This window comes from Harpia harpyja, chromosome Z, assembly GCF_026419915.1.
Source record: "Harpia harpyja isolate bHarHar1 chromosome Z, bHarHar1 primary haplotype, whole genome shotgun sequence".
Taxonomy (NCBI): Eukaryota; Metazoa; Chordata; class Aves; order Accipitriformes; family Accipitridae; genus Harpia; species Harpia harpyja.
The window spans coordinates 28,647,131-28,660,728 of NC_068969.1; the positions used below are offsets into that span (position 1 = coordinate 28,647,131).

The window sequence follows — 13,598 nt, forward strand, 5'->3', positions numbered from 1 at the left end:
GCCTTAGCAGTCCCCTGCAAAGTTTCTGTCTGAACTGGGGGCCTAAAAAAAACCAAAGGGTCTGTGTCCAAGTGCTCTGAAGAGCTTGTTTTGATAGACTGTTAGGCAGTGCCCAGCAGTTAGATTGGGATCCCTACAAGAAACTCAGAGAAGCTGTCTTTTACATCACGTGATGGAAGAGAATGTGGTTGTATCTGACTCCCAGCCCATCATGTTATAAGAGGTAAAAACTGTAATCTAGGAGTTGGGAGATGTTGGTTCAGTACCTTCCTGTACAGAAAATGTTGCAATTCTCATCTCCTGCCTCCTGTCAAGCTAGAGTCTTTTCTAGATAGTAATTTTGTATGCTTATTGTTAAAGGTATGCTACTGTAAAGGAAAAAATTAAAGATGCAGTGGTTCTAGAAAACACATGAGTAAACATGAATCTGTCACCTAGGAACTAAGAACACAGATGCTTATACTTCTTTAATTGTTCTGGGTTTTTGGGGGTAGGGTTGTTTCAGGCATTTTGATTTTGTTCTGTTTTGGGTTTTTTCCCATAAAGAGTGCATAATGTGAAATGAAGCAAGAATTGGCTTAGGGAAGAAATCTTTGTTCACCTTTTTGTGCATGGTGATACTGAAATTTTTAGTAGCATGCAGGAAAGAAAATAGAGACTGTGCTGAAGGAAAAGCTTGGTTGCAGGAAATAGCTGTCTTGTTGTTCCAATACCAGTTTACAAGACAGGTGACATAATCTTTGTTTCTTTTGTGTGTTAAGTTCCATACACTAATAAAAATGAAAATACATTTCTATTTAATTTATGACATCACTGAAGTGCTCTGTTAGGAATTGGTGCATACATGTGACATCAGATGCATGTGTAGCCAATTAATAGTCAAAGCTATCACCTACTTAATAATAGCTTTTTCTATGTGTGTTTATTCCTGTGTTAATGCTAGAGACTTGTCCACTTCATTTACTCAACATATCTTCATTCAGAAGAAGAAATATTATATACTCACATCCAACTTTCAATGTTATCATTATCACTTTTATAACAAAGTCATGAAAAGTGAGGACTTGTTTACCTATTTGCCATGTAAATGTAGGTAGTTTTTGATAACTGTTCTTACATATTTGATTAGGATGTGATACCAGGATGTGATATATTTTCCTGTGTGTGTGCATTATCTAAAAGTAGACAATTTAAGTAACAAACCCTGTACGATTTAATAATCTTTGCCATCAAATGAAGCTTGTCCTGTCATGGATGAATAGTTTTCTTTTCTAAAGTATTTTGCTGAAGGCAGCCTGTTTAAGTTGTCATTTTAATGTGTTTCAGCTTGGTGTTTGTAAAAGGTAGAGGTCTGCAATAAACCTTTTATTTTTTTTTCCCCCACTTCTATGTGGAGAGCTACCCATTTAGATGAGGCTTTTCTTTTTTTTCCTTTCAGTATCTAGCTTCTCAAATTTTTATGTATTTTTGTATTGCATTTTATTGGAGAGAACATATTGCTGTCTCCTTGTTTAGACTATCAGATTGCCTCTCTTACCTGTGTCATGATTAACAGCCTTATGGCAATTTCTTTTGCTTGCATATAGGAGACAATATTTGTAACATTTGTATTTATCTCTGTTTTAATATGATTTAGCAGTGGAAACTAGGCGAAAAAAAGAAAAAAAAAAAAATCATACCCCCCCCCCCCCAGCAACATGTGACAAGCCAGCTGCTGACTGACAAACTGTAAAAGACTTCTGAATTACCATTGATTTATTTTTACAGTCCACCTCTTCCTCCTCCTGGAGAAACTTGGAGATAGTCACCTTTCTTTTCAGCTGTAGGATTATGTATTATTCCTAGCCTTTTATATCTTGATAAAGTGTCCTGTAGGTGATCAAGGCAGCCCAGATACAGGTTTACTTGCTGTTTGTGCTGCTTTGCACCATTCTGAAAATGCTGGAGCATCACTAAGCAGCTTGATGTGCCTCTTCTCTGGGGTGACATGTTCAGGTATCTTCTACCTGCCCCCAAACCTGCTCTTTCTGTAGCTATGTCAGATGTTCTGGCCATACTTACTTTTCAATATAATTAGCCAACACTGAGTCCCAATTTAAAAAAAAAAAAAGAAAAAAAGAATAGCAATGTAGAATACCTCAGTAAATCTGCCTTTGCACCACAGTAGCAACTGAGAGAAGCAGGCAGACTTTGGGGCTTGCTAGCCACTGCCACTAGTGTTCAAACTCATCATTGACTTCCAGCATCTCTCTTCACTCCAGACGCTAGAGCAAATTCCTTTCCCTGGTGTTACCAGTTGTAGAAGTGCATGTGCTTAGGCTCAGGCAAACACGGCTCCTTTTTCTGCAGCTGGTTTTTCCAGTGTGAGTGCAAGAAGCCCTCTCATGTGCTTCCATCCTTGCCTGTGTATTGATCCCTCTAGTGCTGAGGTCCTGTTTCAGGTTGTCTGGTGGTGTGATTGTCTGGGGAGCCAAAGCTGGAAGAGAAAATTGGTTCAAGGAGATCTCCACTTGCCTGCAGATTTCTCTAGTGGCGGTTCTGCATCCTTGGCAGGCAAAATTTGGCCTGAAGAAGTACCGCTTACGTTGGTTGTTGCAATTTAATTATAATGGAGCAAAAAGATCATTCTGTTCTTGGTAACAATTTTTATTGCTGGTAATAATGCAGTAGACAGAGCCAAACTTAATTTTGGTCTAGAGTTTTTATAGGAGTGGGGGGGAACTGCAAGCGCTTGGTATGGAGAACATTGAAGAACAATAAACAATTCCATGCTGCAATTTTTTTAGAAAAAAGTACAGAACTTAATTTTGAAGAGGAGTTTCACGTGGAAATATGATGGTAGATAGCCTTGGAAATTTGGAATAAAACTAACCTTTTTGGTTTTGACTTGGAGTACATTTAAGTGAGAATTTTAAGAATATGGAAGAGTGATAAATAGGGACAGGCCAAAGCTACTATGTATTGAGAAACAGAAGGTACATAGATTAAGACTTTTTTTTATCCAATGGCCTATGAGGATTTGTTCTGAAGGCTGTACATTTCATCTCAATACATTCAAAATCATTGCATTTTTAGGTCAGAGCTGAACTGTAGAGTTAGATTAATCTCCCTAATATATTCCTTTGTGAATGTTCATTACAAAGCTTTAGGAAAAAGGATTTGGCTTGTAAGGAAGAGCTGAACTAAAAATATCAGAGAAGCAGTTCAGTCTTGTAGATAACTTGCACTAGATAGCAGTTATCTGTTTTTTTTTTCCCCCCATTTTCATAGTTATTTAAGCATTATGAATTTCATGTAGCTTTATTGTACCACCAGTTATAAAGTTCTTTTGTTCCTCAGAATTTCAGAATCTCTGGTTTTGAAGGAAGTCTGCTTTCGCTTGCATGAGTGTTTTTCCTCCCAAACGTGCATGGGTTCTTTAGCTAGTTTTTAGGGTGTCACCACTGTTGCTGAAGTGACACGTTGCGGTGAATGATTCATTCTCTCTTCCCCTTTTTATTTATGACTTAAACAATCTATTTAAAAAAAACAAAACAAAAACAACCCACACCTTTTTTTTTTTTTTAACTTAAAATGTCATCTGATACATTATGCAAATTAATTGCAAAGGGAAGCAAGGTAAGTTGCATGCAGGAGTTGCTGAGGTACTGAAGCGCTTGCCTACCTAAATACGTTATTTCCTGTTTACATCTAGTCGATTACTACCGAAGAAAGCATAGTAACCACTTAAAGTATATTTGATACGTTTTCTGTTTGCATTCTATGTTATTATGATACTAATTAATGAATATGGTAATAATATATCAGAATGTAGAGTTTGGGATCATAGGTTTTTTATTTTTCGTTGATGAGCAATCAGATACTTAAGAGTATGGGGTGAATGTTGCAAGTAATAAATATCAAGTATCATGGAGTTTTTACGCATTCTTTTAAGGTAACATTACATGGCAAATGCAGTGGTAATGGATTGCAGCAGGCAAAAGGAAAAATTATTAAGAACTTTTTTTTAGGAGAAATTTTGTTTTTAAATAGTTTTATTTCTCCAGGGAAAGTATTTTCAGACTACCTACCCCATTCACCCTCACAGACAGTGGCTCCTTTTCAGTACTGTGAAGCCAGTAACTTTTTACCTTGGACCAAAGATATATGTGTACCAAAAAGCCATGAATGTGATACCTCAAAAGAAAAGTGATTTTTTTTTATGTATTACACCAAGCATATGCATGTGATATTCATTAAAACTCAGTATGTTTGATGCTGAATTTGAAAAACATACCATATAAAAATTCTGTGATAGTATATGTACTGTCTTTATTCCCAGTGACACTGTGATACCTGTTTAGACGTGCAACACTTTTTAAATAGGGGTGGTTTGTTTAAGTTCTAACACCCATGTTTTAAGGTTTCAGTAGGAGACCTGATTTTGAGAAGTGTTCAGCAATTTGTATTATAAATGGAGCTGATGAGGGCTCTGAATGTAAATAATCAAGCTTCTTGTTTAAGCGCTGAAATATAGACATGTCCGACTTAGGCATTCATTTGAAAAACACCAGATCTTGTATGTAATTTGTGCTCATTGTTAGGCAGTACTTCTGCTTAAAAAGAAAAGTATTCTTAGAAAATTCTGTAGCTGATCCAAAAGATGTTTTTTCCTGCCTTGGAATTTTAACCCGGAAGATAAATTGGCAGCCCTTGGTGCTAGAAGGGGTTGCACAGAGATTTTTAATTTTTATTTTTTTTTCTTTTAATGCAGCTAACTGTTTAGTGAAAAGGCAAAGCAGTAATGGATAGAAAAATGAGGAATTATCTCAGCGGTTTCGTTCATATACTTCATATAATCATAAGCTTTACTCAGTTACTAGCAATGTTTCCGTCCTGTATTTGAAGGGAGATTATGTTATGAGGAAAATTACCTTTGGAGCAGCTGCTCAAATTAATGTATTGGAACTGCAGCATAGAATAAGAAGTCAAAAGCTTGTGGCAGGAGGGTGACACACAGAGTATAATGGTTTCCAGCGTTACATCCATGACATTTTTTTGTACCTGGAAGTTCGGGTTTTTTATAACCCTGGTAAGAATGGCACTCTGTAAAGTATTACTTAAAATGCCCTTTATTAGAGCCAGCACTCTTAGGAAAAAGGGTAGTATAGGTAATTTTGGATCCCTTCGGGTGCTGGGAACCCTGAATTGTGTGGCACTGGATGGGCCTGCCGTGAGGGTGGGATTCTGTCTGTGGAAAAATTACATGACATTTTGGTCTTCTGAGCCCTTAAAGAGTTTTTTTGAAAGAAAACAACATTTCTGTTGTCAAACAAAAAAGGCTGTTCCCATGAGAACCTGTTGCTGCGCTGTTAAAGACGAGGCCAGGCAGGTGGTGTAATCGCCGGTGCAAGGTGAGAGCTGCCTGCCGGCAGCCCCGCTGCTGCCAGCCGTGCGTCAGGGGACACGCAGGGCACACGCCGAGGCCACGCAGGTGAACCCCACTCTGCACCGCTGACTCCTGGGGGTACAGTGGTCTTCCAGACAGGGTCATCACGCATAGGAGATGCCATGCATGGAGGTGATGTGCTCTGATGAGGCTGTTTGTTAACGCCTGCCCTGGGCATCGCCTTGGGCCTGTCTCATCGGTCCGAAAAAAGTAGGTGGCAGGGGGTAGATACTCGTCGATGTTGTCAGCTTTCCGTTTCACTTTAGTAGATACACTTCAGTGGAACAGCGTTTCACTGCTGCAGTGGTACTGACTTTATTTTTTTTGCGAAAGTATCCTTCAACAGCTGAAAGAATCATGAGTGTTGTTTAATGCTGCAGCAGGGAGAGGAGGGCAGAGACTTTCTTTCCCCACTCCGTGCATCCCAAGCTGTTTCCTCCTCTTGCTACAGCTTCCATTTCCATTCAGTCTGGGAGAGGTCTCTGTGTTCCCATACGTGAGTGACCACCAGGATCCAGCCAGCGCTTAGGGGAGAGAGGTGTGAGAAAAATCCATCTGGCCTTTCCCCTTTCCCCCTGTACTCTTCTGTCCCTCCTCTGCTCCCTTCTTTTCCTCGCTTTCCCAAAACCTTTGTGAAGAGTGCATAGTTTACTTTGAGCTGGTGTGAGGATGGAAGGGGAGGAAGGCTAGATTCAAGCCTTGGTATACTTTGTGTGTGTGCATGCAGCAAGGCCAGTGCGTTGGGCAGGTGTTTTTCCTCCTGTTGTATTTTCTCCTGTCTTCCTCTGCAGGGCGGACCTTCAGATCCAGCACGGCGTATCTCCTGTCTGGCACAGACCAAGCTGGGTATAACAGGACCGGGTCCCAGAGGGTGTCTGTCTTGGGGGGCCTGGTGAGGAATGGATTTTGCAGGGGGTTGTGAGGAAAACTCCTTGCTGGCAGCAGCTCCCCGGGAAGGGAGCACTCTGGTGTGGGGTGCGGAGGGCGGACTGCTGGGTGGGCGATCCCTCCTGGGGGTGCTGGGCTTGGGGTCAGGATGGGACCATGTATGTATGGGGAAGAAAAGGCAGTGTGGATCATCAGGGAGCCTGTGGCGGCGTAGCCCAGCAGGAGCTGATGCAAGGTGGGGCCAGAGAGCAGGCATGTCCTTACCTGTGTTGGTGTGTAGAGCAGGTTGGAGGAGCAGGTTGGAGGACCGTTTCATAATGAAAAAAGAGAAGCGCTGTTTACAATCTGAGTTTCTTCTTTGCACAGTCTGGTGTGGCTCTTCCGAGGCTTGACATGCTTTTTAAGCATTTTCTTTTGTTTACCACAGGGGGGCTGAAGGGTATCCTTCCTGCTTGCTGATCAGCAATACCTTGAAGCACTGATAGCTCTAACATGGGATGTGTTCATCTGCACCAGCTCTAATACTGCATGGGAAGTTTTGAAAAAGTTCTTGTGGGGGAGCAGGAGGGTCTGAATGTAGAAGAGGAAAGGGCAGAGGAAGAAAGAGTCAAAAGGAATTACTTGTGTGTTTCTTCCCTCTAGATTTCTAGGTATATCCTCAGCTATTCTCCCCTTCCCTGGGATGCCTGCCTACAACAGGACTTCTCAGTATGTGACCAGAAATTGATTTTTAGAAGAAATGAGTTGGTACAGGCATTCCTGTAGGAGAGCAAGGTAGACTTTTACATGGCTCTAATAGCATACTCTAAATAAGTAAGAATGGAAACAAAAGGTTACTGAATCCTACTTACTACACTTCTAAACATTTATGTTGTCATTATCTCATTTTTGAGGAATCCATATTCTGATTTAAAAAAAGCACCTCTGTTAATCCAGACTTTTGGCTGTGACTCTCAGTTACTTAAAGTCTTTAAAATTCAAGTCCTGCTGTTTTACATTACTGTGATGGGGTCAAGCTGCTGGGATGATTTGTGTCAGTTTGTGGTGAACTCTTTGCACGTGAGGAATTGCTGGGTGCTCAAGGCCCAAGGCATCATCAGCCATTAAGTCTGTAGCACAAGAGATGTTTGCAGAGAAAAAAAGGTGCATAGGCAGCTGTGTATCCTGGCAGACCCGGCTTTCCTGAATACTCTTCTTGTCCTAGAAATCAGGCTGCAACTTGATCTTAAGACTGCTTGGAGCAGCAGTGTGGCTGATGAGGCTTGCCCTGAGCCAGCGTGGTATAAAGTTATTGATTTGCATGTCCTTTGACAGATCCTGTAGCACATTCGGCTCACCAGTCAGGAGAATCTGGTCTTAGAATTTACTGTATATTTAAAAGTCGTTCTTGCACCCTCCAGAAAATGTAAACTCATGCTGTTTACGTGGAGGTTACTAGCTTGTGGACTAGCTGCTTTGTATGTGCATGCAAGATAATTGTTAAAGCTGTACTGTGGAGCACACTTTCACTGTGTTGGTGGTGCTGAGAATTGTCAAGTTTCTTACTGTTACAAAAATGGAGCATTCCTCTTAAACATTTGTTACATGTTTGTCATTGAGAAGACCAAACAATTTGCTGGGAAGAGTCACATATCAAGACAATTACCTAGAAACACATGGAGCAAAAGTGCTGTCCTGTTACGGGATAGATTTAGACTTACAGGAACCACTGCAGGCACTGTGAGTGCTCTGAGAACTAATCTGGGGGGGGGGGGGGGGGAAGGTAATCATGCATTGATCTTGAAGTGCAATGTTGTATTGCAGTCCTTGAGTGTTCATGAATGACTCGTGCTTCTTAGAGCTACAAGCTTAGAAACTGTGAGACGGAAACTAGTGTTTTATTTTGGATGCATTCTGAGGCTTCCTTTTGACTGTCAGGAAATACTCATTTCTCCTCAATCTTCAGACTCAAGAGCACAATGGTTATTAAAAAATTCAAAATGTAATGGAAAGGATGTTTTTTAACGTAAGGTTTAATATTTCACTGTGATGTATTGCTTCTAGGAGCTCTGAAGAAAACCTCAGAATATCATGAGTCCTGTGATAAAAATGGAGGCATCTTTAACACTTAACAAACATGTTGGTACATATGATCCTGTGTGTTACAGTAGAGGAAATTCCACAATAAACTCTGTGAGTAAATGAGAGTAGACAGACTGAAGGTGTTTCAGTATCTTCTCTAAAGATACTCATGAAAATCTTACGAGTGAAGTGAAGCTAGTGTGCAAGTAGAAAGCATTTAGTGGAATGAAAATGAAATACAGATTGGGGTGAACTTTCAAATGCATTTTTTCAGCTTTTCATGCTAGAACTCTTTTTCTCATCTGGCATAACCTTTAAATTGGAGCTGTCTCAGCTGTGTCTTTGTTCATAAAAACAATAATAATGTTCTAAGGATGCACATACAAAGTCCTCATGCAGCTACTGAGGTTTTCTGTGCCACCAGCTACTGTACATTGCTCGTGGGGGAGTTCTGGCTTCCCAGCTGTCCATATGGCGCCCACTGCACCGCACCTGGGAGGTGGAGTGGTTCAGGCAGCCTAGATCCTTGATTCATTTGCAACTCTAACCTGAAGGCATTGCCAGGGCTCCACTCTTCACACCCTGATCCTTGGGTTGTGGAGGGGGTCAGAAAGGAATTGGAGGTTTCTGAGGGGGGACAAAAAAGTTTTAAAACACACACATGGTAGAGGATTTCCTCAGCTAAGGAGGAGGAGAGGTGAGAGAGGGTGAGGGATCTCTGGTTGACACCCTGTTCATAGGAAATCTCAAAAGTATTTCTAAGTAGTTTTCCAAATTTTCCTTCTGCACAGTGGTCTCACATGCTTAAGCACATGAGCACGTTATTTAAAGTCCTGTTAAAGTGCTGGCGTGAAGTTCATATAGTCCTTCAAACTGACGATGTTGATATGTCCAAGGTCAAAGGTTAACAGCCACTTTTTCTGTCTCTTGGGTGATTTCTGAACACAAAGCTACAGACCCTGCAGATAACTGCTTAAGTTAAATATTTGCAATCATTAACTAAACTAACATTAACGAACCATTAGATTATACAATAGTGTTAACTATTGCATTTGATCATGTTAAAAATATCTGAAAAAAGCCAGTTAGGTTCTGAATTTTTTTAGTTCTTGAGGTTTTTGGTTTATTGTGTTTTTTTTTTTCTGAACCAGGTGTTAGCTGTTGGTTGGTTTATCTTGGTTGATTTATCTTAAAGCATGAAATGACTTTCTTAAGAAGGGGACAGGAAGGAAACTGTACTGGAACTATTCAGGTTGAAGTGATTTCTCAAAAGGTTTATGGAGAAAAATGAAACTAATGTTCAGTAAAACTTCTAAATAATGCAAAGATCACAGTGCAGCCATACATAACAATAACGTGAGCTGCAAGGAGTCATGAAACCATAGAGGGATAAATTTATATATGCGAGCATGGCATTTAAAAAAAAAATTATACTGCTGTTTATCACATGGCCTGTATTTTATTTATGTGCTTGCTGGGTTCCCTGCATACTCACAGAGCTGTGCAAATAATACAAGTGAATATGTGGGTATGTATACATATCACGTATGATGCTTCATGCCATTGCACACTTTGTATATAGTCTACACATAACGCTGTAAATGGAAGACCTGTGGTCAGTAAGCGCTGGTAAACCAGAACAGTGGGCATCACAGAGATAACAAAGTCCAAATTTCTGCTGTAAGCTTGTTTTCAGCTTTAGAATTTTTTTTTTAGTTTTAAAAAAACCTGATACAATGCAAATTCTACCCTTCTTTAGACCCGAATGGCTATCCATTGCTTGGAGCCTTGCGGGATTTTAGCGGGCAAACTCATAAGTCAAGTATTTCTTGGGTAAGATCCTGTTAATTTATAAAGAATGCACAGCAGTCTCTTCTGCCCCTCCATTTTGCTGGACAAACTAGGAGCAAAAAAAAAAAAAAAGAGACAATCATCTCCTTACTTATAATTTCAGGCTAGCTCTGCCAGCCACTATTCTTCCAAATCTTTATTGGCTGTCACCTTGGCTTTCTCTTTCCGTGATTGCTTCTGCCATACACACACACACAGCTGCATCCAAATCAGTTCCTAGCTTCTGTGTTTGTACTCAGCCTAGTCATGTGGCATTTATCAAGAGTCCCTAGGGTTGTATTTTTCACAGTTTTAGCTAATAAGTATCAAACTTCTTTTTCATTTAACTACATTGAATGTTGCTATTGCATTTTCAGCTTCACCAAGGCTCCTGGCTGCCCATGGATCACAGGCAGCCACAAGCCTTGTTGAAGCCTTGCATCATTCAGCATGACAATTCCATATGCTTGCAAGTGCAGGGAACACTTGACAAAGCAAGTACCCTAAAGAAAAAAAGCCTACCTCTATATTTGGAAAAAGCACCGTTTTGTTGTTGCAAAACTGGGGAATGAGTACAGACAGCTGCAGCCAGTGAGGTTACTAGAGCGTATTTTATTTTACATTTGCAGCGGGCTGAGGATGTTTTCATGGGTCAGTTAATATAGGTCAGCTAACAGCCACTTATTAAACCACAATAAGTGACTTGTATGTACATCTATGAGAAAAGAGAGAAGGAAGAACTGCTGAGCAAGACAACTTTGCCTATTCAGTTTGAGGAGAGTGAAAGGATTGTTGATGAGGCAGCAGAAAGCGTGGAGTAGGAAAAGGACCAGCAGCTCTGGTGTGCACTTGGTTCCTCTTGCTTCATGCTTTCAGTGAAGCTTGCAGAATGTCTTTTGCTGCCCTTTCCTGGTGATCGGGAATGGGGGAGACAGAGGATAGACTATATCTCAAATACCATCCAAGCAAAATGCTGCTTCTGTTCATTTGTTATTACCGATGTCTGTATAGATATCATGCTTGCAGAGACGAGTGTTAAGAGACTAGAAGGACCAGGGATTGACTTGTTTTAATAGAGAAATGGAGCTCTGAGAAAAAGGCATGAAGGAAAGGGAGCTGCTCAGGTTAGTGGCTGATACAAACTCCTTTTCAGTGTCCCCTTAAACTGGTTCTTTAATTCCTTCTCACTCCTGGCCATTGCTCAGAAACTTCATACAGTAAAAGTAGCTGAATATTTTAGATTTTGAAAACTTTACAAATCACTCCATAGATTATGGTGCCTGTTTAGGCCAAGGACTGAATGAAAGAAATTCACTGAAATCAAAGCAGTAGAACAAAACCCCCAAATTTCTTTACCTGCTTCTTCTGGTCTCTTTTCCCTAGCTTTTGAAGATGTATCTTTTGATGCTGGAAAGGCATATTTCACTTAGTATGTTCCAGGATGGTCTGAGAAAAGGATATATGGTTTAATCTACCAGTCTCTTTTGTGCCTGTAATGCAAGGTTGTTTTGCATTTTTTTGTGCAGACTAATTTTGAACCACAAAGAGGTTGCAGGAAAGGAATGTTATTTTTTAAAAATAAAAATAAACCTTAAACTTTTAATCAGACATAAGAATTTGAAAGTGCTCTAACTATCTCTAGCACCAGGTCCTGGACCTCCTTTACCTATTGAGTCAAAATATTTCTGTCATTTTGTTCCTTTCAAGGTTAAGATGGTTTGCATGTTTTCAGACATTAACAGATTGTTCACATGGTGGAAGAAGGAAAATAATGCCATGTTTCTTATTTTAATTGATACCAGCTGACCATGAGCAATTTTTTGTGTGTATTGTAATCCAAACTAGCAAAATAGATATCTTAATGAGCCAGGTCAGATGGAGGAGCTGATTAGGTCGTGCTGCTCTTTCTGGATTTGAGCTGTTTGTTCAGCAAAATATGGCTGTGTTTCTCCCAGGGGTTTTGAGCAACATATCTGATTTGTAAATTCTGAGGTATTTTCACTTCAGGATCACTAGTTACACATCAAGGGGATATTTTTTCCAGTTACTTTATAAGATGCATATTTATTGTCTTTTATGTGTACCTTGCTTATGTTTGCAGAGTAACGTAGATTGCCATAGGACTAGCTGTAGTTAGTTGCTTTCTATAAATTCTGCTGCACTATTCCAGCACTAAAAAATAATTGTGATGCTTTACAAGGTGACAGTTGATTCTGGCTACCGTATACTAATGTGGAAAGCATGGAAGACATCTGTATTGTATCCATGATTATGACTCATTTGCCTAACTATTCTAATGTTGTGGGTGGTATAAATTCAAGGCGTTAACTCTTGCTTCAGTCTGTCCATCTAGGAAAAGGAGCAGTGAGGTAAATTGTTCTGTCTTGCACTACTCTTTAACCATAGACACGGTAAGGTAGTAATAGGTCAAAATATATTTTCTGTCTTAAAACCCATAGATATTTGAAGCAGCAAAGCATGAAATTGTGAGATTTGGTTCTGTTGAAAATTACTGGTACAGATAATGTATCATGCAGTTCTTGCCGATAAAGCTCAGAGGCTGTTGTGGCGTGGTAAGATAATCAGGGACATAAAAGTTTTCCTGTACAGTGGGGCACAGGACAGAGACGCCCAATGCTATTACAGATTGTAAACATCCATTTACTCTGATACATGCTCATGTTTGGGGCGGGGGGGGGAAGTCCTGCCTTGAAAAGGACTAATGACCTTGTCCATGGCAATTTTTGGACGTCGCTATACTGTCTCCTATTCTGGAGTTGTTGTAGTCCTGCCAAATAGTTCAGATCCTTACACTAGGCTGTGCACATCCTGAGGAAGGTATGGGCATGTCGTAAGAGAGGAGAAACTGGAAGATAGCTTAAGTTATGAGTGTAGACTACCTTCATTACTTTAATCAGAACCTCTAAGTTCTGTGTTTCTTTGGAAAAACAAGAAATGAAAAGATTGGGTTTTATCTGTGCAAGTGGAGGAATGGGTCGGTTGAGTACTAGGGCAATATGGATCCTTCTGAAGTAGGCAGGTCAGTAAGATAGAGAGGTGAAATTTAGAGAACACCTCTGTGAGTGACTAGCTATGGGACTGTTGGTGAGACCCCGGAGGACTTTCTTTTAGCAGGAACCAGATGAAAGAATCAGGGAGTGTGTGCTGCAGTCTGACTACTAGAGATCTTTGGTTTTCTACTGAAGTAGAAAAATTAGCTTTCAAGCTACCTTCAGAGAATGGCATTTAACTTAGTCTTTTAAGCCCTGAAAAAGGCTTATTTGCTTCAGATACTGGTTTTGTAGTTCCTCAATGCCCCTCTGTGCTTTCCAATTGCAAAATGTGTTTCTGGGTGGTGGCTGAGAGTGGTGAAGCACAGAATTTGCCCCTA

General features: G+C 40.3%; 1 protein-coding gene across 2 annotated transcripts in view; it reads left to right on the forward strand.

Annotated features, from left to right (window-relative positions):
- Nucleotides 1-13,598, forward strand: part of MCTP1 (multiple C2 and transmembrane domain containing 1) — a 292,805-nt gene that overhangs the window by 30,517 nt on the left and 248,690 nt on the right. The gene's annotated exons all lie outside the window — the stretch shown is intronic.